At 43.2% G+C, this 17,169-nt stretch overlaps 1 pseudogene; it reads left to right on the top strand.

Annotated features, from left to right (window-relative positions):
• The first annotated feature begins 271 nt into the window (after positions 1-271).
• LOC136529498 (uncharacterized) lies at positions 272-16,872 on the top strand (annotated as a pseudogene).
• The last annotated feature ends 297 nt before the right edge of the window (positions 16,873-17,169 follow it).

Raw genomic sequence — 17,169 nt, 5'->3', positions numbered from 1 at the left:
GGGAGCACGAGCCCGCCCCGTCGTCTCGTGAGACGACGGCCTTGGCCTGTCTATTGCCTATAAGGGTGCTTTCTGTAAATTTTGCCTCAGGGAGACGGCTCCTAGAGACGCGATGTACGTGCCCTAAGGGCTCTAATTTGAGTTCTCTTTCTGGAGTTGGTCTGAGGGGCGTGATACTGATCCGATTCGGGTCGAACCGGAGCACCGCACTAACCGTTGCCGTTGGGTTTCCACTGACGAAATGACGAGCGCAGCAGAGCTGCTGGTGCTGCTCGTGGTGAGCCGGTGGTGTACCACCGGAACTAGGCGGGGCCCACGGGGCCAACCTCACTAAGCGCAGCTGCTAATTACAAAACGCAGCTCACCACGGGTCCTCTCCCTCCCGCAGTCCCGCTCTCCAGTCTCCACCACCACCACCGACGCCGGGATGAAGGCCGTGCCAGCCGACTGCGCCGCGTCTCCGGTGCCAGCGACCAAGATCACCATGCCCGCTTGCGCGGCCGGCGGCGCGGAGGCGGTGCTCCTCGGGAAGGGCCGGTACAAGGTCTGGGCCTTGGCCGCCATCGCGCTCCTCGCGCTCTGGTCCATGTCCGCCGCCTCCGTCTCGCTCCGCTGGTCCTCCTCGGGCGACCTCGCCTCCGTCTATGGGGACCTGGACGTCCCGCTCGCCGAGGACCTCGATTCCCTCGTACGTACGCACGCTCCCTTCTACCTTTGCCCGCCCGGCCGGCCGCTTCCCTCGGGAGAGATCCCTGCATGCTGTTTTCTTCTGTCTGATTTGTTATATACTGCGTGAATGTGTGCCATCGACTATTTGCGTGACGGGGTTAATCTCCTGTCAGCTGGAGTTTGCGTTGAATTCAGGAGGAGATCGTTCCTTTCGTCCTCCTCCTTTCAGTTTCGGGGAATGATTACCCAACATATATGGGGGCAAAGGCTTGGTGAAACTGAAACTGAACAATTGGTTTAGCCTGTAGTCCTGCCAAGTTCAGGTAGTTTCAGATGAATGCCAGGGGAATTTTGCAATTGATTGAACTTGGTGAGTTTGTTTATTAGACTATCCGTGAGAAAACACAGGCAAAACGATATACAATACTGAGTATTAGATATACTCCTTACCAGCTTTGTAGGTTCGACTCACTTGTCCAAGAATGTTGCTATTTTGCCAACTTTATCTTAAGAAGAACATGAAAGATTCAGTTAGGGTTTTGAAAAAATCTCGCCGTAAACCAGCCTGTTACAAATTCCCCCCCTGGGTAGTGGAAGCGCAAATCTTGTACTGCGAGCGATACTGAGCCTACCATATTCAGATTTCGTATTTGGTCTGAATTCAATTCAACAAGACTGCCTGCGGAATACCCATTACTGAGTGGTTGCCAGGTGTCCAGAGTTACCATCAAGATCACTTTTTATTTTTATGAAACAGGAGGGGTTGTGATGAGGACATCACTCCTTTGGATGTACCAGCTGATCCTTCAACCGTCATGCAAGGTCCAATGATCCGGGCTCGAATGCGTCAACTCAATTTACAGGTGAGCTCGTTCTTAAGCGATCCTTTTCATACTTTTGAGAATAGACTACTACCTAATGATGTTATCTTGCTTAGGAACATTGGAGAGGGTCAAGAGGGACTAAGAGGACGTGGAGGAGGTGATGATGACCAGCAAGGACGTCCAACACAAGCCGGAGGCTCAGTCCAACATGAATTCGAGTCTGCCTTGGCCTTCAGGACCAGTCTGCTTTAAACTGGTCGCTCAGGACGTATCCGGACTCCGTTTTCGATGATCCACATATGGATGGAAAGCTAATTTGATAAGGAAGCCAATCCAAGTGGTTTCACGTCAAAAGCTGTTCAGAATCAACGGGAATCGTCGAAACAAGTCAGCGTCCAGAATCTGTCAGGATGCTGCGACACCGTCTTTTAGTCCGTTGGACCATGTATCGAGTTTGGGCCCATTAGGGGCACGTCCAGGGGTCTTGCACGACCCTAGAGTCTTCATAAACAGCCGCCGCCCCTTCATTAGGGTTTGGGTTTTGCTTAGATTATTCTGTCAAGAAACAGTTTCGCCATTCTTCGGTTTGTGAGACCCCAACTCGTGAGATTAATCATATATTTATAATTTGGTTGCGTTCTTTCTTGTTTTTGCTTGTGTTTTTCGTTGTGCAGGCAGGGAGTAGCTTTCTTGGCGAGGTCAACCTGGTCCGTGACTCGGTTGATAACCAGAGGAGCTGTGGTGCTAAGATTGTAGGGTTCGATCTTTGATCTGAAGTCGGATCGGTGTGTCATTCTCCGCCACAACGATAGTTACCATCACCTGACGGAAGATCGGGATCCCCGTCTCCATTAAGTGGTAATCAGAGCTTCAGGTATACTATCAAGTTCGCATCTTACCCTTAGTTCGAGTGTTTTTGCTTTTATCCTATAGTCCAATGCCATATTTGTTTCCTATCCTATAACCATCTGCGCCATAGCCTTTGCATGATTCAGTTTCAGAGTCTGCTTTGTTGAGTTTGTGTCCTAGGTCAAAGTCTTATTGCTGGTTTAGATTGTGTTCTTTTCTAGCTTGTGTTGATCCCTTCACCCGCCGCTATTCCGTATCACCATCGGTTTGCATCTTGTGTCCACTAAATCCCTGATTCGAGCAGCTTCCTTAAAACAGTCATAACTTTTGCATCCGAACTCGAAACGAGAAAATTTTTATATCTACGGAGAACGCCAGAAAATTTTAGATCTATTTCATCCCAGCTTTGCTGGGTTCGCAAAAAGTAGATTTACGAAATTCGATTAGGAAAATTAAGTTTCTGGGCCCACAAGTTTTGGTATGCTTTTTAGAGCACAGTCCTAATTTTTTATAGGCCACATCTTTTATTCAATTGAGCTCAAATTTTTTATGGTTTATTCTTGTGTGCTCCTTGCTGAGAAAAAAATATCAAAAGAGCAAAAGCAAGAAAAGAAAGATTGGACAAAAAAAATAAAAGAAAAAAAATAGTAAAAGAGAATAGAAGATATCGAAAAGGAGCACATAAGGAACACTCAATAGCTCTATTGTTTGTGGTACCTTTTGCCTTGTTCATATCCGTTGCTACCTTTAATACTTGTTTCCTTTCATCCTTGTTTCCTCTCTTGTTTATCACAACTGGTGATAGGAACAAGTATAGGCCAGCAACTAGGACAAGTGCTCTGGACATTTATTCAATATTGCTGTCTGTCTCAACTTGATTGTCGGATTTTTGGTCTTCAATCCATTAAAGAACAATATGCGCTTGATCCTGATTTTAAGGATGTGTTGCTTAATTGTAGAGAGGGACGCACATGGAATAAGTTTATGATCAGCGATGGGTTTTTGTTTAGAGCTAACCGCCTGTGCATTCCAGTTGGTTCCGTTCGTCTTTTGTTGTTGCAGGAGGCACATGGAGGCGAATTGATGAGACATTTTGGTGCCAAGAAGACGGAGAAGGTGCTGTCCACACACTTCTTTTAGCCTAGGATGAGGCGTGATGTGGAGTGGTACGTGGCTCGGTGTGCCACATGTCAAAAAGCTAAGTCGCGTTTGAACCCATATGGTTTGTATATGCCTCTTCATGTTCCTTCTACTCCTTGGACAGATATATCTATGGATTTTGTGTTGGGATTGTCAATAACTAAGAGGGGGAGGGATAGTATTTTTGTGGTGGTTGATCATTTTTCTAAGATGGCACATTTTATTCCTTGTCATAAGAGCGACGATGCTGTTCATATTGCTGACCTTTTCTTTCAAGAAATTATTCGCTTGCATGGTATGCCTTCTACTATTGTTTCAGATCGTGATGCAAAATTCTTGAGTCATTTTTTGCGCACATTGTGGAATACATTGGGGACCAAGCTGTTGTTTTCTACAACATGTCATCCCCAAACTGATGGGCAAACTGAGGTTGTGAATCGAACATTGTCCACCATGTTGAGAGCCATTTTGAAGCACAATTTGAAGATGTGGAAAGAGTGTTTGCCGCATATGGAGTTTGCATATAACAGAGCGGAATATTCCACCACCAAGGTAAGTCCTTTTCAGGTAGTGTATAGTTTTAACCACCGTGCTCCTATTGATCTTTTGCCTTTACCTACCACTGAGAGAATACATAGTGATGCTAGAGAGCGTGCTGATTTTATTCGTAAGTTGCATGAAACAACTAAAGCAAATATTGAAAGCATGAATGAAAAGTATAGAATTGCTGATAGTAAAGGTAGAAAAGAGATTAAACTTGAACCGGGTGATTTGGTTTGGTTACATTTAAGAAAAGATAGATTTCCTGAGCTACGTAAGTCTAAATTAATGCCAAGAGCAGCTGGTCCTTATAAGATTATTGAGAAAATAAATGATAATGCATACAAACTTGAGTTGCCACCCAAGTTTGGGGTTAGTCCCACATTTAACATTGCAAATTTGAAACCTTATTTGGGAGAAGAAGATGAGCTTGAGTCGAGGACGACTCCAATTCAAGAGGAGGAGGATGATGAGGACATCACTCCTTTGGATGTACCAGCTGATCCTCCAACCGTCATGCAAGGTCCAATGACCCGGGCTCGAATGCGTCAACTCAATTTATATGTGAGCTCGTTCTTAAGCGATCATTTTCATACTTTTGAGAATAGACTACTACCTAATGATGTTATCTTGCTTAGGAACATTGGAGAGGGTCAAGAGGGACTAAGAGGACGTGGAGGAGGTGATGATGACCAGCAAGGACGTCCAACACAAGCCGGAGGCCTAGTCCAACACGAATTCGAGTCTGCCTCGGCCTCCAAGACCAGTCTGCCTTAAACTGGTCGTCCAGAACGTATCCGGACTCCGTTTTCGATGATCCACATATGGATGGAAATATAATTTGATAAGGAAGCCAATCCAAGTGGTTTCACGTCAAAAGCTGTTCGGAATCAACGGGAATCGTCGAAACAAGTCAGCGTCCAGAATCTGTCAGAGTGCTGCGACACTGTCTTTTGGTCCGTTGGACCATGTATCGAGTTTGGGCCCATTAGGGACGCGTCCAGGGGTCTTGCACGACCCTAGAGTCTTCATAAACAGCCGCCGCCCCTCCATTAGGGTTTGGGTTTTGCTTAGATTATTCTGTCAAGAAACAGTTTTGCCATTCTTCGGTTTGTGAGACCCCAACTCGTGAGATTAATCATACATTTGCAATTTGGTTGCGTTCTTTCTTGTTCTTGCTTGTGTTCTTCGTTGCGCAGGCAGGGAGTAGCCTTCTTGGCGAGGTCAACCTGGTCCGTGACTCGGTTGATAACCAGAGGAGCTATGGTGCTAAGATTGTAGGGTTCGATCTTTTGATCTGAAGCCGGATCGGTGTGTCATTCTCCGCCACAACGATAGTTACCATCACCTGACGGAAGATCGGGATCCCTGTCTCCATTAAGTGGTAATCAGAGCTTCAGGTATACCATCAAGTTCGCATCTTACCCTTAGTTCGAGTGTTTTTGCTTTTATCCCATAGTCCAATGCCATATTTGTTTCCTATCCTATAACCATCTGCGCCATAGCCTTTGCATGATTCAGTTTCAGAGTCTGCTTTGTTGAGTTTGTGTCCTAGGTCAAAGTCTTATTGCTGGTTTAGATTGTGTTCTTTTCTAGCTTGTGTTGATCCCTTCACCCGCCGCTATTCCGTATCACCATCGGTTTGCATCTTGTGTCCACTAAATCCCTGATTCGAGCAGCTTCCTTAAAACAGTCATAACTTTTGCATCCGAACTCGAAACGAGAAAATTTTTATATCTACGGAGAACGCCAGAAAATTTTAGATCTATTTCATCCCAGCTTTGCTGGGTTCGCAAAAAGTAGATTTACGAAATTCGATTAGGAAAATTAAGTTTCTGGGCCCACAAGTTTTGGTATGCTTTTTAGAGCACAGTCCTAATTTTTTATAGGCCACATCTTTTATTCAATTGAGCTCAAATTTTTTATGGTTTATTCTTGTGTGCTCCTTGCTGAGAAAAAAATATCAAAAGAGCAAAAGCAAGAAAAGAAAGATTGGACAAAAAAAATAAAAGAAAAAAAATAGTAAAAGAGAATAGAAGATATCGAAAAGGAGCACATAAGGAACACTCAATAGCTCTATTGTTTGTGGTACCTTTTGCCTTGTTCATATCCGTTGCTACCTTTAATACTTGTTTCCTTTCATCCTTGTTTCCTCTCTTGTTTATCACAACTGGTGATAGGAACAAGTATAGGCCAGCAACTAGGACAAGTGCTCTGGACATTTATTCAATATTGCTGTCTGTCTCAACTTGATTGTCGGATTTTTGGTCTTCAATCCATTAAAGAACAATATGCGCTTGATCCTGATTTTAAGGATGTGTTGCTTAATTGTAGAGAGGGACGCACATGGAATAAGTTTATGATCAGCGATGGGTTTTTGTTTAGAGCTAACCGCCTGTGCATTCCAGTTGGTTCCGTTCGTCTTTTGTTGTTGCAGGAGGCACATGGAGGCGGATTGATGAGACATTTTGGTGCCAAGAAGACGGAGAAGGTGCTGTCCACACACTTCTTTTAGCCTAGGATGAGGCGTGATGTGGAGTGGTACGTGGCTCGGTGTGCCACATGTCAAAAAGCTAAGTCGCGTTTGAACCCATATGGTTTGTATATGCCTCTTCATGTTCCTTCTACTCCTTGGACAGATATATCTATGGATTTTGTGTTGGGATTGTCAATAACTAAGAGGGGGAGGGATAGTATTTTTGTGGTGGTTGATCATTTTTCTAAGATGGCACATTTTATTCCTTGTCATAAGAGCGACGATGCTGTTCATATTGCTGACCTTTTCTTTCAAGAAATTATTCGCTTGCATGGTATGCCTTCTACTATTGTTTCAGATCGTGATGCAAAATTCTTGAGTCATTTTTTGCGCACATTGTGGAATACATTGGGGACCAAGCTGTTGTTTTCTACAACATGTCATCCCCAAACTGATGGGCAAACTGAGGTTGTGAATCGAACATTGTCCACCATGTTGAGAGCCATTTTGAAGCACAATTTGAAGATGTGGAAAGAGTGTTTGCCGCATATGGAGTTTGCATATAACAGAGCGGAATATTCCACCACCAAGGTAAGTCCTTTTCAGGTAGTGTATAGTTTTAACCACCGTGCTCCTATTGATCTTTTGCCTTTACCTACCACTGAGAGAATACATAGTGATGCTAGAGAGCGTGCTGATTTTATTCGTAAGTTGCATGAAACAACTAAAGCAAATATTGAAAGCATGAATGAAAAGTATAGAATTGCTGATAGTAAAGGTAGAAAAGAGATTAAACTTGAACCGGGTGATTTGGTTTGGTTACATTTAAGAAAAGATAGATTTCCTGAGCTACGTAAGTCTAAATTAATGCCAAGAGCAGCTGGTCCTTATAAGATTATTGAGAAAATAAATGATAATGCATACAAACTTGAGTTGCCACCCAAGTTTGGGGTTAGTCCCACATTTAACATTGCAAATTTGAAACCTTATTTGGGAGAAGAAGATGAGCTTGAGTCGAGGACGACTCCAATTCAAGAGGAGGAGGATGATGAGGACATCACTCCTTTGGATGTACCAGCTGATCCTCCAACCGTCATGCAAGGTCCAATGACCCGGGCTCGAATGCGTCAACTCAATTTATATGTGAGCTCGTTCTTAAGCGATCATTTTCATACTTTTGAGAATAGACTACTACCTAATGATGTTATCTTGCTTAGGAACATTGGAGAGGGTCAAGAGGGACTAAGAGGACGTGGAGGAGGTGATGATGACCAGCAAGGACGTCCAACACAAGCCGGAGGCCTAGTCCAACACGAATTCGAGTCTGCCTCGGCCTCCAAGACCAGTCTGCCTTAAACTGGTCGTCCAGAACGTATCCGGACTCCGTTTTCGATGATCCACATATGGATGGAAATATAATTTGATAAGGAAGCCAATCCAAGTGGTTTCACGTCAAAAGCTGTTCGGAATCAACGGGAATCGTCGAAACAAGTCAGCGTCCAGAATCTGTCAGAGTGCTGCGACACTGTCTTTTGGTCCGTTGGACCATGTATCGAGTTTGGGCCCATTAGGGACGCGTCCAGGGGTCTTGCACGACCCTAGAGTCTTCATAAACAGCCGCCGCCCCTCCATTAGGGTTTGGGTTTTGCTTAGATTATTCTGTCAAGAAACAGTTTTGCCATTCTTCGGTTTGTGAGACCCCAACTCGTGAGATTAATCATACATTTGCAATTTGGTTGCGTTCTTTCTTGTTCTTGCTTGTGTTCTTCGTTGCGCAGGCAGGGAGTAGCCTTCTTGGCGAGGTCAACCTGGTCCGTGACTCGGTTGATAACCAGAGGAGCTATGGTGCTAAGATTGTAGGGTTCGATCTTTTGATCTGAAGCCGGATCGGTGTGTCATTCTCCGCCACAACGATAGTTACCATCACCTGACGGAAGATCGGGATCCCTGTCTCCATTAAGTGGTAATCAGAGCTTCAGGTATACCATCAAGTTCGCATCTTACCCTTAGTTCGAGTGTTTTTGCTTTTATCCCATAGTCCAATGCCATATTTGTTTCCTATCCTATAACCATCTGCGCCATAGCCTTTGCATGATTCAGTTTCAGAGTCTGCTTTGTTGAGTTTGTGTCCTAGGTCAAAGTCTTATTGCTGGTTTAGATTGTGTTCTTTTCTAGCTTGTGTTGATCCCTTCACCCGCCGCTATTCCGTATCACCATCGGTTTGCATCTTGTGTCCACTAAATCCCTGATTCGAGCAGCTTCCTTAAAACAGTCATAACTTTTGCATCCGAACTCGAAACGAGAAAATTTTTATATCTACGGAGAACGCCAGAAAATTTTAGATCTATTTCATCCCAGCTTTGCTGGGTTCGCAAAAAGTAGATTTACGAAATTCGATTAGGAAAATTAAGTTTCTGGGCCCACAAGTTTTGGTATGCTTTTTAGAGCACAGTCCTAATTTTTTATAGGCCACATCTTTTATTCAATTGAGCTCAAATTTTTTATGGTTTATTCTTGTGTGCTCCTTGCTGAGAAAAAAATATCAAAAGAGCAAAAGCAAGAAAAGAAAGATTGGACAAAAAAAATAAAAGAAAAAAAATAGTAAAAGAGAATAGAAGATATCGAAAAGGAGCACATAAGGAACACTCAATAGCTCTATTGTTTGTGGTACCTTTTGCCTTGTTCATATCCGTTGCTACCTTTAATACTTGTTTCCTTTCATCCTTGTTTCCTCTCTTGTTTATCACAACTGGTGATAGGAACAAGTATAGGCCAGCAACTAGGACAAGTGCTCTGGACATTTATTCAATATTGCTGTCTGTCTCAACTTGATTGTCGGATTTTTGGTCTTCAATCCATTAAAGAACAATATGCGCTTGATCCTGATTTTAAGGATGTGTTGCTTAATTGTAGAGAGGGACGCACATGGAATAAGTTTATGATCAGCGATGGGTTTTTGTTTAGAGCTAACCGCCTGTGCATTCCAGTTGGTTCCGTTCGTCTTTTGTTGTTGCAGGAGGCACATGGAGGCGGATTGATGAGACATTTTGGTGCCAAGAAGACGGAGAAGGTGCTGTCCACACACTTCTTTTAGCCTAGGATGAGGCGTGATGTGGAGTGGTACGTGGCTCGGTGTGCCACATGTCAAAAAGCTAAGTCGCGTTTGAACCCATATGGTTTGTATATGCCTCTTCATGTTCCTTCTACTCCTTGGACAGATATATCTATGGATTTTGTGTTGGGATTGTCAATAACTAAGAGGGGGAGGGATAGTATTTTTGTGGTGGTTGATCATTTTTCTAAGATGGCACATTTTATTCCTTGTCATAAGAGCGACGATGCTGTTCATATTGCTGACCTTTTCTTTCAAGAAATTATTCGCTTGCATGGTATGCCTTCTACTATTGTTTCAGATCGTGATGCAAAATTCTTGAGTCATTTTTTGCGCACATTGTGGAATACATTGGGGACCAAGCTGTTGTTTTCTACAACATGTCATCCCCAAACTGATGGGCAAACTGAGGTTGTGAATCGAACATTGTCCACCATGTTGAGAGCCATTTTGAAGCGCAATTTGAAGATGTGGAAAGAGTGTTTGCCGCATGTGGAGTTTGCATATAACAGAGCGAAATATTCCACCACCAAGGTAAGTCCTTTTCAGGTAGTGTATAGTTTTAACCACCGTGCTCCTATTGATCTTTTGCCTTTACCTACCACTGAGAGAATACATAGTGATGCTAGAGAGCGTGCTGATTTTATTCGTAAGTTGCATGAAACAACTAAAGCAAATATTGAAAGCATGAATGAAAAGTATAGAATTGCTGATAGTAAAGATAGAAAAGAGATTAAACTTGAACCGGGTGATTTGGTTTGGTTACATTTAAGAAAAGATAGATTTCCTGAGCTACGTAAGTCTAAATTAATGCCAAGAGCAGCTGGTCCTTATAAGATTATTGAGAAAATAAATGATAATGCATACAAACTTGAGTTGCCACCCAAGTTTGGGGTTAGTCCCACATTTAACATTGCAAATTTGAAACCTTATTTGGGAGAAGAAGATGAGCTTGAGTCGAGGACGACTCCAATTCAAGAGGAGGAGGATGATGAGGACATCACTCCTTTGGATGTACCAGCTGATCCTCCAACCGTCATGCAAGGTCCAATGACCCGGGCTCGAATGCGTCAACTCAATTTATATGTGAGCTCGTTCTTAAGCGATCATTTTCATACTTTTGAGAATAGACTACTACCTAATGATGTTATCTTGCTTAGGAACATTGGAGAGGGTCAAGAGGGACTAAGAGGACGTGGAGGAGGTGATGATGACCAGCAAGGACGTCCAACACAAGTCGGAGGCCTAGTCCAACACGAATTCGAGTCTGCCTCGGCCTCCAAGACCAGTCTGCCTTAAACTGGTCGTCCAGAACGTATCCGGACTCCGTTTTCGATGATCCACATATGGATGGAAATATAATTTGATAAGGAAGCCAATCCAAGTGGTTTCACATCAAAAGCTGTTCGGAATCAACGGGAATCGTCGAAACAAGTCAGCGTCCAGAATCTGTCAGAGTGCTGCGACACTGTCTTTTGGTCCGTTGGACCATGTATCGAGTTTGGGCCCATTAGGGACGCGTCCAGGGGTCTTGCACGACCCTAGAGTCTTCATAAACAGCCGCCGCCCCTCCATTAGGGTTTGGGTTTTGCTTAGATTATTCTGTCAAGAAACAGTTTTGCCATTCTTCGGTTTGTGAGACCCCAACTCGTGAGATTAATCATACATTTGCAATTTGGTTGCGTTCTTTCTTGTTCTTGCTTGTGTTCTTCGTTGCGCAGGCAGGGAGTAGCCTTCTTGGCGAGGTCAACCTGGTCCGTGACTCGGTTGATAACCAGAGGAGCTGTGGTGCTAAGATTGTAGGGTTCGATCTTTTGATCTGAAGCCGGATCGGTGTGTCATTCTCCGCCACAACGATAGTTACCATCACCTGACGGAAGATCGGGATCCCTGTCTCCATTAAGTGGTAATCAGAGCTTCAGGTATACCATCAAGTTCGCATCTTACCCTTAGTTCGAGTGTTTTTGCTTTTATCCCATAGTCCAATGCCATATTTGTTTCCTATCCTATAACCATCTGCGCCATAGCCTTTGCATGATTCAGTTTCAGAGTCTGCTTTGTTGAGTTTGTGTCCTAGGTCAAAGTCTTATTGCTGGTTTAGATTGTGTTCTTTTCTAGCTTGTGTTGATCCCTTCACCCGCCGCTATTCCGTATCACCATCGGTTTGCATCTTGTGTCCACTAAATCCCTGATTCGAGCAGCTTCCTTAAAACAGTCATAACTTTTGCATCCGAACTCGAAACGAGAAAATTTTTATATCTACGGAGAACGCCAGAAAATTTTAGATCTATTTCATCCCAGCATTACTGGGTTCGCAAAAATTAGATTTGCGAAATTCAATTAGGAAAATTAAGTTTCTGGGCCCACAAGTTTTGGTATGCTTTTTAGAGCACAGTCCTAATTTTTTATAGGCCACATCTTTTATTCAATTGAGCTCAAATTTTTTGTGGTTTATTCTTGTGTGCTCCTTGCTGAGAAAAAAATATCAAAAGAGCAAAAGCAAGAAAAAAAAGATTGGACAAAAAAAATAAAAGAAAAAAAATAGTAAAAGAGAATAGAAGATATCGAAAAGGAACACATAAGGAATACTCAATAGCTCTATTGTTTGTGGTACCTTTTGCTTTGTTCATATCCATTGCTACCTTTAATACTTGTTTCCTTTCATCCTTGTTTCCTCTCTTGTTTATCACAACTGGTGATAGGAACACGTATAGGCCAGCAACTAGGACAAGTGCTCTGGACATTTATTCAATATTGCTGTCTGTCTCAACTTGATTGCCGGATTTTTGGTCTTCAATCTATTAAAGAACAATATGCGCTTGATCCTGATTTTAAGGATGTGTTGCTTAATTATAGAGAGGGACGCACATGGAATAAGTTTATGATCAGCGATGGATTTTTATTTAGAGCTAACCGCCTATGCATTCTAGTTGGTTCCGTTCATCTTTTGTTGTTGCAGGAGGCACATGGAGGCGGATTGATGGGATATTTTGGTGCTAAGAAGACGGAGGAGGTGCTGTCCACACACTTCTTTTAGCCTAGGATGAGGCGTGATGTGGAGCGGTACGTGGCTCGGTGTGCCACATGTCAAAAAGCTAAGTCGCGTTTGAACCCATATGGTTTGTACATGCCTCTTCATGTTCCTTCTACTTCTTGGGCAGATATATCTATGGATTTTGTGTTGGGATTGCCAAGGACTAAGAGGGGGAGGGATAGTATTTTTGTGGTGGTTGATCATTTTTCTAAGATGGCACATTTTATTCCTTGTCATAAGAGCGACGATGATATTCATATTGCTGACCTTTTCTTTCAAGAAATTGTTCGCTTGCATGGTATGCCTTCTACTATTGTTTCAGATCGTGATGCAAAATTCTTGAGTTATTTTTTGCGCACATTGTGGAATAAATTGGGGACCAAGCTGTTGTTTTCTACAACATGTCACCCCCAAACTGATGGGCAAACTGAGGTTGTGAATCGAATATTGTCCACCATGTTGAGAGCCATTTTGAAGCGCAATTTGAAGATGTGGGAAGAGTGTTTGCCGCATGTGGAGTTTGCATATAACAGGGCGGAACATTCCATCACCAAGGTAAGTCCTTTTCAGGTAGTGTATGGTTTTAACCCCCGTGCTCTTATTGATCTTTTGCCTTTACCTACCACTGAGAGAATACATAGTGATGCTAGAGAGCGTGCTGATTTTATTCGTAAGTTGCATGAAACAACTAAAGCAAATATTGAAAGCATGAATAAAAAGTATAGAATTGCTGGTAGTAAAGGTAGAAAAGAGATTAAACTTGAACCGGGTGATTTGGTTTGGTTACATTTAAGAAAAGATAGATTTCCTGAGCTACGTAAGTCTAAATTAATGCCAAGAGCAGCTGGTCCTTATAAGATTATTGAGAAAATAAATGATAATGCATACAAACTTGAGTTGCCACCCGAGTTCGGGGTTAGTCCCACATTTAACATTGCAGATTTGAAACCTTATTTGGGAGAAGAAGATGAGCTTGAGTTGAGGACGACTCCAATTCAAGCGGGGGAGGATGATGAGGACATCACTCCTTTGGATGTACCAGCTGATCCTCCAACCGTCATGCAAGGTCCAATGACCCGGGCTCGAATGCGTCAACTCAATTTACATGTGAGCTCGTTCTTAAGCGATCATTTTCATACTTTTGAGAATAGACTACTACCTAATGATGTTATATTGCTTAGGAACATTGGAGAGGGTCAAGAGGGACTAAGAGGACGTGGAGGAGGTGATGATGACCACCAAGGACGTCCAACACAAGCCGGAGGCCCAGTCCAACACGAATTCGAGTCTGCCTCGGTCTCCAGGACCAGTCTGTCTTAAACTGGTCGCCCAGGACGTATCCGGACTCCGTTTTCGATGATCCACATATGGATGGAAAGATAATTTGATAAGGAAGCCAATCCAAGTGGTTTCACGTCAAAAGCTGTTCGGAATCAACAGGAATCGTCGAAACAAGTCAGCGTCCAGAATCTGTCAGGGTGCTGCGACACCGTCTTTTGGTCCGTTGGACCGTGTATCGAGTTTAGGCCCATTAGGGGCGCGTCCAGGGGTCTTGCACGACCCTAGAGTCTTCATAAACAGCCGCCGCCCCTCCATTAGGGTTTGGGTTTTGCTTAGATTATTCTGTCAAGAAACAATTTCGCCGTTCTTCGGTTTATGAGACCCCAACTCGTGAGATTAATCATACATTTGCAATTTGGTTGCGTTCTTTCTTGTTCTTGCTTGTGTTCTTCGTTGCGCAGGCAGGGATTAGCCTTCTTGGCGAGGTCAACCTGGTCCGTGACTCGGTTGATAACCAGAGGAGCTGTGGTGCTAAGATTGTAGGGTTCGATCTTTCGATCTGAAGCCGGATCGGTGTGTCATTCTCCACCACAACGATAGTTACCATCACCTGACGGAAGATCGGGATCCCCGTCTCCATTAGGTTGCCCCCTACTGGACTTTTATTAATATATAAACTTGAAAAAAAAAGTTACAAAGAGCCAAGCTCTAAACTTAGGACACAAATGACACAAAGAAAATCATGAAAATTATACAAAGCTGTCTAGCCATTGATCAAACATAGGCTGATAATTATCTCTAGCTCTTAGCTTAACTAGAGCTAACTCCTTTCGAAAGGTAAATTTGCAAGAGCCCACTGAATGTTGAAGATTTCTGAAGATAATGTCATTCCTGGCAACCCAAATGGCCCCGCAGAAATGGTTTCCATAAAGAAAGGCTGCTGAATATGATCCCTGAAAGCAGAAATGGTTTGTAGCAAATCAACTAATTTTAGGATTCATTGGTGTACCATCAAGATCACATTGGTTGAACTTGGTTAGTAAACAACCTTAGCATGTCACTAATTTTAGGATTCATTGGTGTGCCACATAAATACAGCCAGGTGTCTTTGTATGCTTTATTTGATCTTAGAAGGGCGGGCCTGGTGCAAGCGATAGAGTCTTACCGCCTATGAGCGAAAGATCCCGGGTTCGAGTCGCGGTCTCCTCGCATTGCACAGGCGAGGGCAAGGCTTGCCTCCCAGACCCCGCACAGAGCGGGAGCTCTCTGCACTGGGTACGCCCTTTTACAAATAATAAATTTTCATTGCTTTATATGGTTCTCTGGTACCAAGTCCACTAGTCCAGTACCACACTTCAAAATTGTTAAAATGATTGAATGGTTGATTACCTGATTCACTGTTGTCTTGTCTAGCATAAAGCACGAAAGGCATACTTCAATGCTGTATTTCTTGCGTGGATGCTTATGCTTGTCTTACAATATGACCAGGAGATGGAGGAGAGGGAGAAATTAGTGGGACGAATGTGAGACATGTACACACGTACCAGTGATGAGGTACGGCTTCCACGGTTCTGGCAGGAGGCGTTTGAGGCTGCATACAAGGAACTTGCTGGTGATGATGTGCAGGTCCGTGATGCAGCTGTCTCTGAGATTGCCCGAATGTCAACCCACAAACTTGAACCCGAGCAGACATTGAATGAGAATGAGGTATGCCCAAAAACTGTATCTCACCTTAATTGCTTCCAAAAGCCTTATGTTTTAAGTAAACTACAATGCATTCTGCGTTTTCCCTTATTTTGTGAGAGTGACACTTCTTACCATGTCAACTCATTCCACTTCAAACCGAATATTGTTATGAAGCCAAGGCATGCATTTCTATCCCATTTTCGAGCAATGGTCCGAATTCATATGATGCCTGACAACATTGGTTGTGGTTTATATTTTCATCAGAGATGCTATTTGAACCTAATGACTGATGGAACTGATGACTCAAAGCATAGAATTCACAATCTTGTTGAAATGGTGGTACAGATTATGATGCTTTGATTGCAATGCGGTGCAAGTTTCTGCTTACCTGCAAATTGCTTCTCTTCTTTAATGTGAATTATTTTGGCACAGCACCGTCAGCATTTTTGGTGAAACTGATAGTGATATTGTGAATGGTTCGGTTTGCACATTGTCTTGTACCCACGCTCTGTTTGGTATAGTTTCATAAACAATCCATCTATCTTTGACCAGCCTACATGATCAAGTATCTAAGTACAGAATATATATGACATATCAGATGCTCAATCTACACCAGAACGTGGATAGTTTGCACTGACCCTAGGCCCCTAACTGATCTGGTTTATTCTTGGGACTCAACGACTGTGCACTAAACATATTGCTCAGAAACATTAAATAAGGGTTATCAGCACGATTTTCTTATTTCCAGTCACCTTGTGCAGGAAGAGAATGCCGTGAGCAACAGAGGTGGCAGGTCAAAGGCGAATTAGTAGTTTCGCAAATACCTGTGGCCTGAGGACCTGAAGATCTATTGCTGATAAGATCCCCAGGAGGTGCATTTTGGGGGCTTTGAAGTGTTTGATGAAATTATGAAACTGGTTGGTCACTGGATCTGTACCAGGTAGTAGATCAACAAGGTGCATTTATGGCACTGTGTAACACTAGCTATGAAGTTGCACAATTTAGTGAGAGCAATGCGTATGAATCCATACTAGGAAATCCGAATTGAATGTCATTACATTTACCATCACTAATTTGATGATCAGGTCGCATCAGGAGACTCAAGGAACCGGATTGCTATGATGTGACCATGGTCTCAGTAATGTTCAAGATGCTATTGTATTCTTCTCTGCTAACTACTGTACAACTTAGCTCGACTTCAAAGTCATCATCATAAATCTAATCTAATAGCTCAATTGCTAAACCTTTTGCAGCAATTTTTTTTTAAAAAAAATGCTAGCGGCGAATTCCAAGGAGGGTGTGGCAAAGCCGCGCAGAGTTTTTCTAGTGCACTAGCTAATCCAGGTCGCGCCAGCTGGGCTTGCAATTTTTTTTTGGGAACAGCATTTGTTGTTGTTTCGAGAGTTGATGTTGCTGCCGATTTGCTCATACCATTGAGGACGCCCTAACCCCTAACCTTGCCTCGAGATGATCTACCTCAAAGGATAAGTTCTCCGGCAGCCACTTAGCTCCCAAGTTGAGAACCCAAGAAGTAATGAAATTTGTTACGAATCACGAA

The sequence above is a fragment of the Miscanthus floridulus genome, chromosome 2, assembly GCF_019320115.1.
Source record: "Miscanthus floridulus cultivar M001 chromosome 2, ASM1932011v1, whole genome shotgun sequence".
Lineage (NCBI taxonomy): Eukaryota > Viridiplantae > Streptophyta > Magnoliopsida > Poales > Poaceae > Miscanthus > Miscanthus floridulus.
The sequence above is the reverse complement of the archived record's forward strand: the minus strand, read 5'-3'. Positions and strand labels throughout refer to the sequence as shown.